Source organism: Sapajus apella, unplaced genomic scaffold, assembly GCF_009761245.1.
Source record: "Sapajus apella isolate SASKATOON/1434 unplaced genomic scaffold, GSC_monkey_1.0 scaffold12, whole genome shotgun sequence".
Taxonomy (NCBI): domain Eukaryota; kingdom Metazoa; phylum Chordata; class Mammalia; order Primates; family Cebidae; genus Sapajus; species Sapajus apella.
In genome coordinates this window covers 4,462,219-4,480,553 of record NW_022436952.1, presented here as the reverse complement: position 1 = coordinate 4,480,553, position 18,335 = coordinate 4,462,219, and the positions used below count along the sequence as shown (strand labels likewise).

General features: G+C 47.4%; 1 protein-coding gene across 2 annotated transcripts in view; it reads left to right on the top strand.

Annotated features, from left to right (window-relative positions):
* The window catches only part of CDK12 (cyclin dependent kinase 12), a 107,326-nt gene that overhangs the window by 84,980 nt on the left and 4,011 nt on the right, over nt 1-18,335 (top strand). Inside the window, exons 16-19 of one of the 2 annotated variants that reach the window (XM_032279234.1) lie at nt 1,284-1,424; nt 2,107-2,169; nt 10,594-10,657; nt 10,778-11,547. The gene's annotated coding sequence lies outside the window, so the exon portion shown is untranslated. Of the gene's footprint in view, nt 1-1,283; nt 1,425-2,106; nt 2,170-10,593; nt 10,658-10,777; nt 11,548-18,335 lie in introns of those variants that run through there. The other variant, XM_032279235.1, reaches the window with a different exon arrangement.

Genomic DNA, 18,335 nt, shown 5'->3' with positions numbered 1-18,335 from the left:
CCACTGACCTACTTTTGTATGGGATGACCCTACCCCCACCCCACCCCACCCCTGGTTTAGAGAAGTTTCTTTTTTAAAAAAATTTTTTTATTTTTTGAGAAAGAGTATCACTCTGTCACTCAGGCTAGAGTGCAGTGGCATCATCTTGGCTCACTGCAACCTCTGCCTCCCAGGTTCAAGCGATTCTCGTTCCTCAGCCTCTTGAGTAGCTGGGATAACAGACGATCTTAGGGAAGTTTCTTATTCCAAAAGATCTCCAGAGGAGTTTTCTTAGCTTTTAATTTGACCCTTTTCTGGTGTTCTACCTTCTGATTAATAGATTTTCCCTTCCAACTAGATCAGGTAACCCCCTTCTTGGCATTCCTGTTTTTTCCTCTTGTCCAGCTGTGCTAATGGATGTTGCTCTACAGTGGGTTTCTTTTTTTTTTTTAATTGCATTTTAGGTTTTGGGGTACATGTGAAGAACATGCAAGATTGTTGCATAGGTACACACGTGGCAGTGTGATTTTCTGCCTTCCTCCCCCTCACCTATATCTGGCATTTCTCCCCATGCCCTCCCCCACCAACTCCCCACCCTACAGTGGGTTTCTGATGTCAGTTACTGGGTTACTCTCAGCCCTGTCCTCCAGGAGAGCTGTCCCACTAGCCCACAATGCCATCTATATACACACCCCTGCAGGGTTTCATTCCCGTTGCCCAGGCTGCAGTGCAGTGGCGTGATCACAGCTCACTGCAGCCTCAACTTCCCTGGCTCAGGTGATTTCTCCCACCTCATCCTCCTGAGTAGCTGGAACTAGAGGCCTGTGCCGCCACGTCTGGGTAATTTTTTATATTTTTAGTAGAGACAGGGTTTCACCATGTTGCCCAGGTTGGTCTTGAATTCCTGGACTCACCAAAGTGCAGGGATTATTGACGTTGAGCCACTGTGCCCAGCCCAAAAAAGCTTTTTTTTCCCTCCCTCCCTCCCTCCCCCTCCCTTCCTTCCTTCCTCCCTCCCTCCCTCCCTTCCTTCCTTCCTTCCTTCCTTCCTTCCTTCCTTCCTTCCTTCCTTCCTTCCTTCCTTTCTTCCTTCCTCTCTCCCTCCCTCCCTCCCTCATTTCCTCCCTTTTTATGGAACTGCATAGGGGCCGTTCTAATCTTTTCTGTATCATTGCAATTTTTTTAGTATATGTGCTGCTAAAGCAAGCACAAAAAGCTGTTTTCCATCCCTTTCTTCTGAGTCAAGATAGGGTAGTTCTGTCCCCTCTCACTACCTCTAATCGACTTCTTCACCCCCTTTCCAGGTTCAGTGGGAAATTCCACCTTTCCAAATACTGTGAGACACCAGAAGTTAGAGGCCTGCAAGCCTGCCTCCTCCATCTCTAGTGCCCAGATGGGGCAGGTCACCAGCCTCCTGTGCCTACTCCCACCTTCCTTGCTTGCTGGTAGGTGTGCTGCTCCCCTTACCCATCAACCCCAAACAGGGTTATGTTTCTCTCAGGTAGTATTTTTCTCTGTTGTTAAATGTCTCCAACAAGGGGAAGGCCTTGGTGACTCAGCTGTATCCTAACTTCCAGCCCAAGTCTTTAGAGAGCCGCTACCTCATTATATCAAATGTCCATCCCTTTTCTATAGTTCATAACCCTTTTTTCCATTTAGTGGGTCTGGGAAGGGACCAGTAAACAGAAGGTAGTTGGTACTGGAGAGGAAGAGTCTAATGACAGGGAGCCTTTCTTCTGGGGGCTAGAAGTCTGAAGCTGCAGATGTGCATTCTTCCTAGTTGCTTGCTACCCTGGGAGAGTACCTGGATCTTTTGAGGGAATGATTTTGTGTGTGTTTGTTTTTAATGTTATCCAGACTGGTCTGAAAGGAAATATGCTTCATCTAGTGTCTATTTCCAGGACCAGGATCTTAGGCTGTGAGAATCCATCCATACTCATTCCCGGATGCCTCCAGGGAGTGGAGAATAGACGGCCATAGAGCAGAATCAACTACTAGCTGTTACTGTCTTGAACTCAGGTGTCAACTCTCCTCTGGGACCTGTTGAGAGTTGGGGGTCGGGGTGGGCAGAGATCTCCCTGCCTCCTGGCCATAGGAGGTAACATCAGTTTGTCCTCTTCACCCTAGGCCTCCTCTCTCTGCAGTGCCTCTCTTTTCCCTGCAATCCAGACAGCACAAGCAGCAGCTCAAGTAAGTGCCACCTCTGGGTAAGGTGCTCCCTCTCCTGGTAGGCATATGGGTTGAGTTAGAGGTGAAGCGGGTGGCTAGAGGTAGACAGAGGGCAGGTGTTAGCAAGAAACGTCCCTGGATGTAGTCAAGCAGTAAGTATGCATGGGGTACCTTGAGCACCAGCATTTATAATTTGTCTACATATTAGTCTACCAGCTTAACTGATCGTACAGAACAGCCCTGCCAGTTGGGCAGCTGCAGTCACGGTTTTTGCCACACGAGGGCGCTGCTGGCCAATTAAAACTCCTGCCCCTTAACAGTTTGGGAATGAGGACACCCTTTCTCCAAAACAGGGGTCAGAAACACCCTGAGAGAACAAGGCCCCAAAAAATGAGACAAATAATTGGTACCGCTTGTTCTTCCTTTAAAATGACCTGAGACCCCTAAACACTGCCATAGTGGTCTGACATCTCAATTTGCTTCTAGCTGTACTTGGGAAGCCCCCTCTTTCCAGGTACTGAACACCTTGCACAGGTACTTCTCTCCCTCAGGGTGTAGCAGTTTCCAGCTGTATGCCTCCCTGTCCCCCTGCCTTAATGGCAGTCACTTTCTGACCCAGAAGGTGGAGGTGTCTGTGGTTTTTAGGGAAAAGAATATCTTAGAATTGTTCTAAGAAAAGTATCTTTGTTAGTGAGAAAGTGTTGGGGTGACTGAAGCCTGGGAGAGTTAGTCGCCCTGTCACCTACCCCAGCACAAACCTATAGAATTCAAGATGGTTTAGTGGATGTTTGCAGCCTCAGTGGCTGGAATACACCCCAGGACACTCCAGGGCTCTGAGCCAAAAATGGTGTCAGGAAGCTGGATAGGAGGGTAGGCTGCTTTGGCCTGGTAGGCTGCTTTTGGTGGGTATATGCATACCCACCCATATCACACAATGTTTCTGCTAGGGGTGCCAAATGGCCATGGGGGCCCTATGGGATTGAGGACTCCACAATTGACCCTCCGTCTCCATGAAGCCCTTCCAGGCTGAACAGGCTAAGGGAGATGACAGAGGTTATTCTCCTCCCTCCTACCCCTATGCCTGAGGGCCCCTCCCCAGGAGGACAGCTTGATTAAACAGTCGGTGCTGCTGGAATTACTGCACAGCTGGCGCTCCCCCCAGCACCCCGAGCAGAGCAGCAGTGCAGATTAAAATCTCCAATTAGCGTTAAAGTGAAGTGAGGAGGTGCTGAGGCTGCCAAGGAGGCCAGGTGGGGGCTCTGGGTTGGCAAAACCCCCACTCTTGCCTGGATTCTGAGTGTCACCCTTAGTCACCCCTACTTTCCCAGCTCCTCTCCCAATAGCTTTCAGTGCCCATTAGCTTTGTATCACTTGGGGCCAGAGGTCTTTACAGAGGGGTGAAGGGGAGCAAATGCCTTACCTGCCAACATGCTAGGGACACTGTAAGTATAGAGGAGAATGAGAGCAGTCAGTTCTCATCAAGCACTGACTTCACCACCTGCCAGGCAGCCAGGCCAAGGTGACTTGACACTACTGCTCTGCTCCTTCTTTTTGCTTAGATAAAAAGCAAACAGGATAGGTCTTTTACTTATAAAGTGCTAGAGGACATGGTGCCCACATGAACATCTCTCTCTACATATTTTATCCTATCTGACCCATCTGCTCCCACCCAAGTTATGGTTCCTTCCTCCCTCCCTCCATTCCTCTCTCAGCTTTCCTGTGGGCAGGGGTAGGCACAGCCAGGCTTGGGGAGCATCGCCATGCCCTGCCACCTGAGTCTCAGCCTGCTCCTCGTTATATTCTTTCCAGTTTGGGGAACAGCAGAGATATGCCAAAAGTAGAGGCCTCAGACTCTTCCAGTCCTTGATTAGTACATGCCCCCACCCAAGGTCCCTCTGCCATCTACACTTTTGCCCTTCATCCACCAAGACTAAAGGGAGGGTATTATAGCTAGCTATGCCCTCTGACTGCCCTCTGCTCCTTTAAGGGAAATGGAGTTGGGTACCCAGCTGACTGAACCTACTCACACCTCCAGAAATTAGACACCAGGGCATGGTGCCACCCTCCCAGGCTGGCACATGCTACACTGGCAGAGGATCAAATAACCCCCCCATCATACCCTGCCCCATGTCTTCCTCTACTCTCTCCCTCATGCTTTTTCTCTCTCTCTCTCTCTCTGTCTCTCTCTCTTTTCTCAGCTCAAAGCACAGCTGAGCCTTAAAAGGGGGGTTGGGGGGGTTAAGAGACCAAGCTGGGGCAGGGGGGTATAGAGCTCCAATAGCACGTTTTCACCTGCCATTTAATTGGATGTATTTTTAATTAATGGGACCTCAGGGACCAACATGAGACAATCTGATATCTGAATAGGGACAGGGGAGGGATTGGGTAAGGGAGGAGGATTGGGCCACTGGGTGCGGTTACGGGGAACCCAGGCCCATCAATCACTGGCCACTTTGCGTTCTGGCATGGAGAATAGCAAGGTGGAGGAGGGGAGGCACTGGGGAGAGTGGGGAGAGGTGCCAGCATTTCCCCCCAACTGCCAGGACCTCCAAACGGATTGGAACTATACTGTTGACTCAGTATAGGTCTGTAGCCCAAAATCACAGCCAGAATATGAGGTGAGGCTGTTTTCTTGCTCCTGGGGTTTTGTCTGCTTGGGCTTTTCCCAGGGAGTGCTGTAAAATTGTTAAAGGAAGGTGGGGACAGAGCTTTGAGGTCCTTGTAGAGAGAGTACAAGAGCTATGGACTGGCCTAATGCTGTGGATCACGCCTATAATCCCAGCACTTTGGGAGGCCGAGGCAGGTGGATCACCTGAGGTTGGGAGTTTGAGACCAGACTGCCCAACATGGTGAAACCCCATCTCTACTAAAAATACAAAAAAATTAGCCAAGCATGGTGGCTTGTGCCTGTAATCCCAGCTATTTGGGAGGCTGAGTTAGGAGAATCGCTTGAACCCAGAAGGTGGAGGTTGCAGTGAGCCGAGATCATGCCATTGCACTCCAGCCTGGGTAACAGGAGACTCCATCTCAAAAAAAGAAAAAAAAAAGAAAGGGAATTTGGAGCTTATCTTGCCCCACTGCTTCATCTTACAGATGTGAAAAACAAGACCCAGAGAGGGGAGATCATTTGAATCCTGTCCTGGAATTGCTTTGTGTTCCTGGATTTGGAGAATTTCTGGGAACACAGGAAAAGGAAAGTTAGGTAGGTGTTGTGGGAGGAAAGTCGAGGGAAGAAGGTATGCAGGATATTATTCTCCATTGCTTGAAGTCTCAAGTTTCTGTCCCTTGCCTTAGAAGCAACCTTAGGGGAGTCATGGACAGGTTCAGCTTCTCTGGAGCACTGCTGGGAGAACATTCCCTCTGTACAGCCTGTTTCAGAGGTCATCTCATCCATTTTCTTGCTTACAAGTACACAAATCCCCTACAACCCCAACCCCTATGGAATTTTACCATATATTATAAGATCTACAGGGAAGGATGTCCACTAGTTACTTCAACTCCTTACCTAAGAAACAAATCCCCCAGTCAAGACTAAGTATTGAGCTTTTTTTGAAATCTTATCACATATTTCCCTGCTTTACTATAATCCACAGGAGAAAACTTATGCCAAAAAATGTATTAAGGAGTAGTCTTATACCTCTTGTCCCACGGCGAAGCCTAGAACAGAGACAGAATTTAAATTCAAGGCCCTGAAGGCTGAATTAGAAATGTTCCTAAATTCATGCGGTGCTATGGCCTTAGAGCTCTTAGGCACTTTTGTGGCTCTTGTAGTGCTGATGTACTGGAGAGAGGAGCAAGTTTCCAGCTGTACCCATCCCCACCCCCTTGCTCCTTCACTGTTCACATGCTTGGGTTAAGGAGGGAAAGAATGAAGGAGAAAGGGGACTCTCCCACTAGGTTTCCAAGGTGGGATTTCTTGGCATACTCCTCCTTCCTCAGAAAATTCAACATTTTTATTTCCATGCTTCATAAGACTAAGTTAGGGTTGGGGCAAGGATAGGCACAGAAAGCAGTGCCAGTAGAAACTTTGTCACACTCCCCAGGCCCCCAACGCCCTTCCCCTACCAAGAGTTGCCTTCTGTTCCCCATTTTATATCCCCAAATCCTCTGAGAAGAGCGAGGTCTGCCTCTCTAAGTGCCCCTAGCCTCACCCAGCCCTGCCTTCAGACTCGGAGTCATCTCCTTGGCTGTCTCATTGTCTGCTTTCTCGACTGCAGACAGGATGAGAAGAGTTCCCCTCACATCCCTCTGAAACAGTCTGGAAAGAATTCATCTAGGACCCCTTGCCTACTTCTGAGGGCCCCAGGGGTGTTAGCAGGGGAGAGGGGCTGTGCCAAGGGACTGGAAAGGAAGATTCTCTTGTCAGGGGAGAGCAGATAAAAGTGCTGACAAGGCAGAGGGTGAAGTTTGGGAACTGAGACCTGTGGTCCCATCTGTGGACTGGCTGCCTAATGTGTGGCAGTACATTTGGAACAAGTATTGTTCGTAGGATTTATTAAGTGACTGCTGTTTACAGAGCTGCTGTTTCTACTCTGGAACACACAGCAGTGGAAAGGAGCATGCACTGAAAGAGAGGGTGGCAGGCTTTCTGTAAGCCCTCTTTTTCACCCCTTGTCCATCCCTACTCCAACATATTGCAGGAGCTAGGGCTAAAAGGCCCTAAAAGCATTCAGTCTATATTCTGGGTACTTCTCCAAGGAACAGAGGCTCCATTCTTGTAACTTCTGTCACGTCTGCCTCTCACTCCTGCGGTTTTTGCTGTTGTTGTTGTTGTTTTTCTTTCTTTTTTTTTTCTCTCTGAAGTGAATGCATTGAAAGTTTGTTTGTTTGTTTGTTTTGAGACAGAGTCTCCCACGATCACCCAGACTGTAGCGCAGTGGCATGATATCGGCTCACTGCAATCTCCGCCTCTTGTGTTCAAGCAATTCTCCTGCCTCAGCCTCCCGAGTAGCTGGGACTACAGGTGTTTGCCGCCACGCCCAGCTATTTTTTTTGTATTTTTAGTAGAGACAGGGTTTCACCATGTTGGCCCAGATGATCTTGATCTTCTGACCTTGTGATCTACCCACCTTGGCCTCCCAAAGTGCTGGGATTACAGGCATGAGCCACCGAGCCTGGCCAGTTTGTTTGTTTTTAAGATGGAGTCTCACTCTGTCGGTCAGGCTGGAGTGCTGGCCTGATCTCAGCTCACAGCAACCTCAGCCTCCCGGGATCAAGTGATTCTCCAGCTTCAGCCTCCTGAATTATAGGCGTGTGCTACCATGCCCAGTTAATTTTTGTATTTTTAGTAGAGACAGGGATGGGGATCATGTTGGCCAGGAGGGTCTCAAACTCTTGACCTCAAGTGATCTACCTGTCTCAGCCTCCCAAAGTACTGGGATTACAGGAGTGTGGCTTGGCCTTCCATTCCTAATGTTTAGCCAAGGGTGCCAGGTCTTTGCGGGGAAGAGGGGTAGACTTGAAGTGAGTGAAAGTTAAAAATGGTAGTATCCAGAATTTCCTGCACTCTGGAGAAAAGGGACTAGGTGAGGTGCTCAATATTAGCCTAGGGTTTAGCTTTTACTCTAATAGGACCCCTTTCTTCCTTCTTCCCTAAATTTTCCCATTGATTGAAGAGAGATCCGGATGTCTAAACCTCCCATCTTGACACCTAGGAAGCTGTTACGCAGGTCCTCTCTCTATGGCTTCCAAAGCCATGGAAAAGGGGAAGGAAGGCCAAGAAAGGGGTAGATAGAGGTGGCAGTGTCATGGTGTCCATCGGCACCCAACGAGAAAGGCCAAGGAGAAGAAAGTGACCAGAGAAGAAGCCAGGAGGAGATGCCTGCTCCTGAAACAGCATTCTTACCCCATCCTCTCCTGCTTCCCCTCTCGCATGCCGACAGGGCTGTGTGCCCAAGTGTGCCAGCTCGCCTGGCTAGTGATCCTGCTCTGCTGTGCAGGCAGCCGGCTCTCTGCCCCAGCACAGAGCACATGCTGAGGTCTCACACTCCTTTGCTCACTCATTTCCATGTCTATGTTGCAGATTCCTAGAAATGAAGGAGGAGACTGTGGCCTTGAAGGTAGGAAGATGGCAGGCTCTGGGGCCCATTGGGCACATATCTGCCTGACTGAAGGAAGGAAAGAGTGAGAAGGCTACTGGTAGCTCAGGAAGCTCAAGGTTCTGGTGACTCACAGCAGTGGAGGTGGCTCATACTCCACCTGGAATGGAGGAGAAGGAGTTCAGGCCTGTTAGAGCTCTCTTTGGCCCCATATCTCCCCACTCTGAACTCTGTGGATGAAGGTCCCTCATCTGGATTGTGGAGCAGGGGAGGCCCCAACTATGAAAAAAGAGAGGGAAATGAGAGAGAAGAGAGCAGGGGAAGCTGAGCATTCCCAGTTAGAGGTATCTCAGTGAGGAAAGGCTAGGAGAGGCCAGTTATTCTTGCCCTATTGTATTCATTGGCCGCACAGGCATTTTGGGGCATCCACCTGTGCTAGGGTAGCTCAGTGCCTGTGGGCACCTTCCAGAAGAGGGAACTTTCTAGGCAAACACAGTTACTCCTCTCTGCCCTTCCTTGCCTGCCCAGACCTCTAGGTACCCAGCTAACACTAAATTTTTAGAAGTAAAAAAAAGCTATGTTGGCCGGGCATGGTGGCTCACATCTGTAATCCCAGCACTTTGGGAGGCTGAGGCGGGGCAGGTCACGAGGTCAGGTGTTCGAGACCAGCCTGGCTAGCATGGTGAAACCCTGTCTCTACTAAAAATACAAAAAATTAGCTGGACATGGTGGTGCATGCCTGTAATTCCAGCTACTCAGGAGGCTAAGTCAGGAGAATCACTTGAACCCAGGAGGCAGAGGTTGCAGTCAGCCAAGATTGCACCATTACACTCCAGCCTGGGTGATAGAGCAAGACTGTCTCAAAAAAATATATTTAAAAAGTTATGTTACAGCACCAGAACCTAGAATGATAACTGCTGGGTCTCAGTACTCTCCTTCCTGGAAACAGACACCTGTGACAAGAGAGAAGCAGCTAGGGACTCCTGCTTTGGCTGAACCAGAGTAGTGGTGCAGGCTGTGGAGGTAGATGCAGAACCATAGATCTTCAGAAATGTCAATTTCCTCCTCCCTTATGTGCCAGGTGGGCAGTATGCGTCATCTCCATTCTTTCTGATTGGGGGTTAATAGGGTACTGTGTTTGAGATCACACCAGGAGAAAGACGCCAGAAGGTGGACCAGGAGAACCATACATGGCTTGGACTTCAGTCCCAGGGGCCTGTGACTGGATCTGGTAAAGAGTAACAGTTAGGATGGCTGAGCGTGATGGCTCACGCCTGTAATCCCAGGACTTTGGGAGGCCAAGGCAGGTGGATCATGAGGTCAGGAGATTGAGACCATTTTAGCCAATATGGTGAAACTCTATCTCTACTAAAAACACAAAAATAAGCCAGGCATGGTAGTGTGCGCCGATAGTCTCAGCTACTCAGGAGGCTCAGGCAGGAGAATTGCTTGAACCTGGGAGGTGGAGGTTGCAGTGAGCCAAGATCACGCCACTGCACTCCAACCTGGGCGACAGAGTGAGACTCTGTCTCAAAAAAAAAAAAAAAAAAAAGAGTAGTAGGGATCTTGCTTGCTAGTATATCCAGATACAGACACATAATAATAAACATCCCCTTTTCAGAGAAGGATGGGCTAAGAGGAGGAGGGTCTGTGACAGAGCCTGAGTTCTCATTTGCCTATTTCTGTTCCTTTCACTGCTGGCATCTCTGCTTTCCTGCCAGGATAAGGGACCCTCTGCCCACTTGGTCCTGGTGATCCAGAGATGGCTTTGGTTAGAAAAAGGACAGCCGACTAGCCACTCCTTGTGCAGGAAGACAAGAACAGCTCCACTCCCCCAGCTCTCCCCAGCACTATCAGAAGCCCCAGATTCCTTGCATAATAAGCTCAGTCCTGAACTAAACCAACATAGCAGCTGGCCGTGGGTATAAAAGTAGTACTGTGAGGGGGAGCTTGGGTCCACCAGCTCAGGTTAGGCAGGTGTAGGGAGCTTAGTCCCAGGTGAGATAACAGAATCATGCTATAGCCAGGACAAGTGGCTCATGCCTGTAATCCCAGCACTTTGGGAGGCCAAGATGGGAGGATCACTTGAGCTCAGGAGTTCGATACTAGCCTGGGAAACATGGTGAAACCTCATCTCTACAATTTAAAAAAAAAAAAAAAATTAGCCAGGTGAGGTGGCCATACATCTCTAGTCCCAGCTGCTTGGGAGGCTGAGGTGGGAGGACTGCTTGAGCCTGGGAGGTGTAGGTTGCAGTGAGCCAAGATTATGCCATGCACTCCAGCCTGGGTAAGAATGGGACCCTGTCTAAAAAAAAAAAAAAAAAAAAAAGCCATGATATCACATTCCCTAATCCTCTACTTTCTCATACCTTATTTTCTGCTCACCTTTTCTTTCACCTCTCTATAGCCAGCTCCATTCCTGGCCACCTCCATTCCTGGCCACCTCATCCCCTCCAGTCTGAGAGGACATGGTAAGTAGTTGTCTGTTCCCTATGCTTTTCTCTCTCTCTCTCTTCCTCTCCTCCCAGCTCCCAACTGAGAACTACCCCTGTTTCAACTCTTTCCAGTGAATCTGAACCAGGAATTTCCAGTGAATTTTCCACCAGGATCTGAACCCAGGATATCCAGCCTCCATCATCACCCTAACCCTGAGAATGCCACTGGGGTGGGGAGGACTTGTCAGTCTTCATCCTTCCCCACAAGTATACTGAGGCCAGGACAGGTATGTCCATTGCCATGAGGGGCCCTGCCGTGGAGCAGAGGGCAGCCATAGGGTTGCAGTGGGGTCTCAGCCCTAAATGCATGTATGCCTGTGCATTGGGCACACTGGTTTATTAGTGTTATTTCAGCATTGTGATGCAGAGAGAGTAAGTGTAACAGCTGCTCCTTGCTTGCAGTGTTTATTGTTACCTAGAGACAACCTCCTGGCTTTTTCCCAGCTCCCCCTCCCCCCAACCCAACCCCTCCCTGCCAACAATCCTGCTCTCCCCACACTGATGGGAAATTTATAGCTTGCCCATACCATGCCTTTAACCCTCTCTTGTCCATAGGGTAGATAGGCTAAGGAAAGCCAAGTGAGCAGCAGGCATGCTTGGGTACCAGCAGGGTGGAATAATATGTGGAAGAGGGAAGGGGCAATGACACCCCTCCCCTCCATTCTATGTGTCCAGTCTTAGGCCCCTGCTGCCTTCCTGGCTCTCAGTGGAGTAAAAAGAGGAAATTTGGACCTAGTCTTGAGATCCTGGAAGAGCTCTTTTGGACCTAGCCTTGGGATCCTATCATCTCCTCACAAAATTATGATCTTCCTTGGGCATCTCTAAGCCACCAATTGGGTTGTCTGCACCTGTGCAAATATAGCAAGGTAGTGTTGAAACAGAGGGGTAAATCCAGAGTGGCAGAACCCCCAGCTCCCTCCTTTATGTCTGAGAGAGAGGTAGCTGTAGAGATTATATCAAGACAAACAAGAGGCACTGGCTTGAGAAATGCTGGCTGGACGTCTACAGCTGGGTAGATGTCAGACATGAAGCCTGCTGCTGAGCCTGGTGGGAAACACTGCCCGCCTTAACGTCACCTGAGCCCAGCACTAAGATCCTGAGAGACCCCCCAGTCCATTCTCCAAGCTGGTCTTTTTGGTCTGGTTATGCTGCTGCTGCTTTCTTGTCCTTCCTGGGTCATTTTCTCCTATGTATCTTCCAGTTTGATACCTTGGGGCAGATCCAAGAGACTGAGAAGATGGAGGCATCCTAGTTATGGCCTCAATACAGCTGGGGAAAGAAAAGCTCCCTCTGTCCTCTCTTGACCTTTCATGGAGGAACACTAAGTCTTCTACTCACCATCCTCGCTGGAAACAGAAGAGAGGAAAAGGCATCAGATTTTAGCAGAAAGGATAGAGGGTAGACATATGGAAAAACTTACTCATGGGATGAAAGACTTCAGATTGGGCCTGATTCTCTTCTGAGATTTTTCTTCTGCCTGCTGGTTTGTGTTTGTGTCTCCATAAGGAGCATTGGACAAACAAGGTTAGTTTTCCAGGCCTCTTCCAGACAGCCTCAGCACAGTTTCCACACAGTGCACCACTTCTCGGTTTTTCTAAATGTAATATAGTATGTGTGGTGGTTAGATCACAAGTTTTGGAGATAGCCCTGGGTTCCAGTGCCAGCTCTGCCACTTACCAGCTGTGCTACCTTGGTAAGTCACTTAACCTCTTTGAGTCCTAGTGTTTTTTTTTTTTTTGTTTTTTTTTTTTAGAGACAGAGTCTTGCTCTGTCACCCAGGCTGGAGTACAGCGGCTCAATCTCGGCTCACTGCAACCTCCGCCTCCCGGGTTCAAGTAATTCTCCTGCCTCAGTCTCCTGAGTAGCTGGGATTACCAGGCGCGTGCCACCGTGCCCAGCTAATTTTTTGTATTTTTAGTAAAGATGGGGTTTCACCATGTTAGCCAGGATGGTCTCCATCTCCTGACCTTGTGATCCACCTGTCTTGGCCTCCCAAAGTGTTGGGATTATAGGCATGAGACACTGCACCCAGCCCAGAGTCCTGGTAAATGCAGATAAACAATTAGTCTTTAAGTTTGTTGTGAGAATTTCATGAAATAATGTGTATAAAGCACCTACAGCAGTGCCTGATATTCAGTAGATGCTTACTCAACAGTGGATGGTGCAATCGAGTACTACTACTTTTATGAAGTTAGCAGGGCTGACATTGCTTCAAAAACTTTGTGGGCTCCCTGAGATTAACGGCCAAATGTATGTGCATATGCTGGGGAGAATGTCTGTAGTTTTCTACATGATGTGGAGTAGGGGTGGCCATCCTCTGGAAAGAAAGTAGTCCCAATTCTTGAATCAGGCTCCCCAAGAAGTCAGTTCCCCCATTCCTATGCCTCTCAAGCCAGAGTACCTTGGCCACTGTTCTGCCTGGAAGTTCAGCTTCATCCAGGATGGAGCTGGGAGAGATACTCATTAGGATAGCAACAACTAGCATTTGCTAGGCACTTTACAGTTTGTCAGTTACATTTATCTACATTAGCTCTTTTGAGATCCAGAACAACCCAGTAAAGAGAACTGCATTTATTGATGCTTCTGTGCCAGGCATTGTACTGAATGTTGTTTTTTTTTTTTTTTTTTTTTTTTTTGAGATGGAGTCACCAGGCTGGAGCGCAGTAGTGCAATCTCAGCTCACTGCAACCTCCAACTCCCTGGTTCAAGCAGTTCTTGTGCTTCAGAGAGTAGCTGGAATTACAGGCATGTGTCACCATGCCCCACTAATTTTTGTAATTTTAGTAGAGACGGGGTTTCACCATGTTGGCCAGGGTGGTCTCGATCTTCTGACCTTGTGATCCACCCACCTCAGCCTCCCAAACTGCTGAGATTACAGGCGTGAGCCATTGCACCTGGCCGAGTGTGGTTCCGTTTTTTAATCCTGAGTATGTTTTTTTATTTTATTTTTATTATTTATTTATTTGTGTGTGTGTGTGTGTGTGTGTGTGTGTGTGTGTGTGTGTGTGTGTTTTAAAGTATGTTTGAAGCCTATGGAGTATATCATCCCCTGGATATGCTGTGATTTATAAGGTTCATCTCCTATTTCGAATCATTTAGGTATTTTTGCTGTTATAAGAAATATCACAGTGAATATCCAAACAAATAAAACTTTATGCATTTTATTTTATTTATTTTTTGAGATGGATTTTTGTTCTTATTGCCTGGGCTGGAGTACAATGGTGTAGTCTTGGCTCACTGCACCTTCTGCCTCCTGGATTCAAGTGATTCTCCTGCCTCAGCCTCCCAAGTAGCTGAGATGACATGCACCTGCCACCATGCCTGGCTAATTTTTGTATTTTTAGTAGAGATGGGGTTTCACTATGTTGGCAAGGCTGGTCTCAAACTCCTGACCTCAGGTGATCCATCTGCCTTGGCCTCCCAAAATGCTGGGATTACAGGCATGAGCCACTGCACCCGACCTTCATGCATTATAAATAATTAATTCTGAGAAGTGGAATTACTGGTCAATGGATACAAATACCCACTTCCCATGGTTATGTTCATTTTATTGATGTGCCCTAATGAGAATAATATTTATTAGTCTTCCTCATTGGAATTCTACACTAGAAACACAAGGCAGCCCCTTTTCCCTCCTATACCCAACAGAGACATTAATAATCTATCAAGGCATTTAACATTGAGATCATAGTAGATCCACATGCAGCTGTGAGACATAATACAGAGGCAGAGAGGTCTCTTGTACATTTTGCTCACTTTCACCAAATGGCAACATTTTATGAAACTATAGTATAATGCCATAACCAGAATGTTGATCTTGATATAATCTACCAGTCTTATCCAGATTTCTCTAGCTTTACTTGTTCCCATATGTGTATATATTAAGTACTATACAATTTTATTACCTGTGTAATTTTATGTATCTACAACTACAGTCAAAAAGCTGACTAACACCACAAGAGTTCTTCATGTTGCCCTGTTATAATCACACCTCCTACCCTTCCACCCACCTTATCCCCTCCCTAACCTTTGACACCACTAATCTGTCTTCTTCTAAAATGTCATAGTTTCAGAAATGGGGTAATATAGTACGTAACTTTTTAGGATTTTTTTTTTATTGTTTTAGAGACAGGATCTTGCTCTGTTGCCCAGGATGGAGTACAGTGGCACAGTCATAGCTCACTGCAGCCTCGAAAGTCTGGGCTTATTAGCTGGGCATGGTGGCATGCTCCTGTAGTCCCAGCTACTTGGGGGGCTGAGGTGGGAGGGTCGCTTGAACCTGGGAGGCAGAGGTTGTGGTAAGCCAAGATCATGCCACTGCACACCAGCCTGGGTGATAGAGCAAGACCCTATCTCATAAAAAAGAAAAAATGTTAAAAAATAAAAAAATCCTGGGCTCAAGGGATCCTCCAGCCTCAGTCTTCTAAGTGGCTAAGACTACAGGTGTCTACCATCATGCCAGACTAATTTTTAAATTTTTGTAGAAATGTAAAATGGGCCTTTCTATGTTGCCCAGCGTGGTCTCAAACTCCTAGCCTCAAGCAGTGCCTGCTTTAGCCTCTCAAGTTGCTGAGATTACAGGCGTGAGCCACTGTGCCCAGGTTGTCTTTTTTCATGCAGCATAATTCCCCGGAGATCTGTCTGAGTTTTTATGTGTATCAATAGTTCATTTTATTTATTCCATGGTATGAATATACCACAGTTTGTTTGGCCATTTACCTGCAGAAGGACATCTGGGCTAATTCCAGATTTTTGGCTATTACAGATAAAGCTACTATGAACATTAATGTACAGATTTTTGTGTGCAGAGATTTTTGTGTGAACATAAACATTTTTCTATATTGCCAAGTTGTCCATGAACAAAGTTCTCTCACTTTGTACTCATTAGCAATGAATGAAATAGCTCATTTCACTTGTTTGCTGAATATTTTATATTCATAATTATTAAACTTCTTAATTGGGAATGGCATTACTGTTATCTCCATTTTATAGATGTGGAAAATTGAGGCTCACATTAAATCATTTTCCCAAGATCGTATGATGTTAAGTGACAAAGAAGAGCCTGGAATCTAAGATAATAAGGCTTTTTCCACCACAGCTGACTTTTCAGGTGGAGGCCTTTCTATACTTCACTAAGGTTGCCGAAAAGAGGGTGTGGGTGCTACTAGTAAAGAGATGTTGGGGGCAGGGAGAGCACTGGAGCAGCCTGGGTCAACTCAGGTCCTCACAGCCAACTTCAGTCCACAGAGTAAAAGAGCAGCACAGGCCAGGCGCGGTGGCATATGCCTGTAATCCCAGCACTTTTGGAGGCCGAGGAAGGTGGATCACTTGAGGTCCAGGAGTTCGAGACCAGCCTGGTCAACAGGGTGAAACCCCATCTCTACTAAAAACATAAAAATTAGCTAGGCTTGGTAGTGAGTGCCTGTAATCTCAGCTACTTGGGAGGCAGAGGCAGGAGAATTGCTTGAATTTGGGAGGTGGAGGCTACTACAGTAAGCCAAGATTGTGCCGCTGCACTCCAGCCTAGGCAACAGAGCAAAACCCTGTCTAAAAAAAAAAAAGCAGCAATGTCAGCAATGTCTTGGAGCAGGAGACCTGTGCCCTTAAAATTGTTTCCCCTTTGCCAGAGAACAAGGCTGAGGTGAATGGTGCCCTTAAGAAATCTATCCACAGACCTGAGACCTGGAGTGGGGAAGGGAGGACCCAGCACCCTTTTGGATGCCTATCACAGGATGAGGTATTAATGTCCTCTTTGGAAATGCACAGTTGAATGTGTCTATGAGGTCTGAGGAAATTGAGACCAATAATAAGTGAGCTCTCTATTCTAAGGGGTAAGGGATATATAGCACTTTCTGTTGTTTTTGAGCAGGGGAACTATAGTTCATTTACAAACCCACACATCCACACACACCTGTTGGGCAGGCTCAGTGTCTAGGACATGGTAGAGAGGGGATGAGCACAGTGGAAGCAAAAATGCCAGTTCGGTGCTTAGTGCTGACTTTACCACTGCTCTTCACGGCAACTGAACTCATGGACAGCTCAGGAGAAGCTAGAGAAATTGTTTGGTCTGTCCCTCAGCCTCTGGGCACTGGTTGAAGCTGACAGGTGGAAACCTAGACTTGGCCCAGACATGATGAATGTAGAGATGCCAATTTGTAGGAGAGTAGGTTTGGCTCCTCTCCTGGGAGTTCTGTCTGGCCAAAGGCTGCCACCTCCCACCTCCTGCTGGAGCTGGCTCTTTTATAGTTGATGTTACCATTGCTCTCTTGGCCTATTCCAGCAGCTGTGGACTCCTGTTTTCCCCATTCACGTACAGCTGCAGAATCAGGCTAAGATTACGTATCACTCCTCCATCTTCTTGGGCCCATCAGGAACAGCATATCTCTCAGTGGTACCCACTGTCCCTGCCCATAGTCTCAGCCATGTGGGATATAAACACTGAGGCCAGACCTGGAATGGGGACTATCAAGATTATATAGGCATCACACTGTATCATCAAAACAACTAGAGATATCCATTCTGAACCTCTGTCCTCTGGTTGGAAGTTCTTAGACAAAGGGAGACCACTCTTTACTAGCTCTTTCACCTCCACCCACACTGAGATTTCCTGGCTCTCCAGAGGTCCTGACTGTGGCTGGGAAGACAGCTACCTTCTCTTAGAGCCAAGATGGTGAGGAAATCTCAAGATCCCTCCCTGCCTTGTTCCCTTTCCTGGGCTGCTCCTCTCTTCAGGTCCCCTCCTCTCCTGCGACCACTCCATTCCCATTCCTTCTTTCTTTTCTCCTCTCTCTCTCAGCAAGTTTTTTATGTGATTACAGGCACTGCATGGTAATTAGTGCTAAACTCATTTGCACAACTACAGTTAATTGGCTACAACAATTAATTAATGTGTTGGAAATTTGGCACTGGAAAAAAAAGTTTGTCATCAAAAAAAGGGCAAAAAAATTGTAGAGTGAGGTACCCATAAAAATCGAGGGTAGGCTTCAAAAGCCCAGCTGGGCCTCAAACTTCAGGCCTGCCTCAGATGCCTTTCCACTCTCAACTTCAACGCATTTTCCTCTCATTTTTTTTCCTCCTTTCTTTCTCTATCTCTCTCCTTTTTCTTTCTTTCTTTCTTTCTTTTTTTTTTTTTTTTTTTTACAAGTTAAGCAAACTCATTTCCCTGATAAAATATAGCATGACTAATGGCTAGAGCATGTAAAAATCATTGGGAAAATGTCCTTGGAAGACGAATGCATTTTCAGCAGAATAATTAACTTAATTAACAAATTCACATGCATATTCATCAGGCTATTAATGTCTTCTCGGCTCAGCTTGATGAACATTGCGGTAATAACCATCTCATTTACATACTGCATTCTACTGCGATCCAAAACAGAGACAACATACAGGCGTACACACACACACACACACACACACACACACGAATACACACAACATGCCTGAACCACTCTTGACTTCCAGGTTGGCTGGGAGAGTGTGTGTGTGTGTGTGTGTAAGCGACGCAGGGTACGGAGTGGGTGAGTGGGAACCCCAGCTGGGTGGTGTGATCTTTAGATGGCCATGAGTCAGGTGGGCTAGAGATACCCACATGTAGACGTCTGAGAGAAGTCAGTATTCATTCTCATTCTCTCTCTCTGTCTCTTTTTCCTCG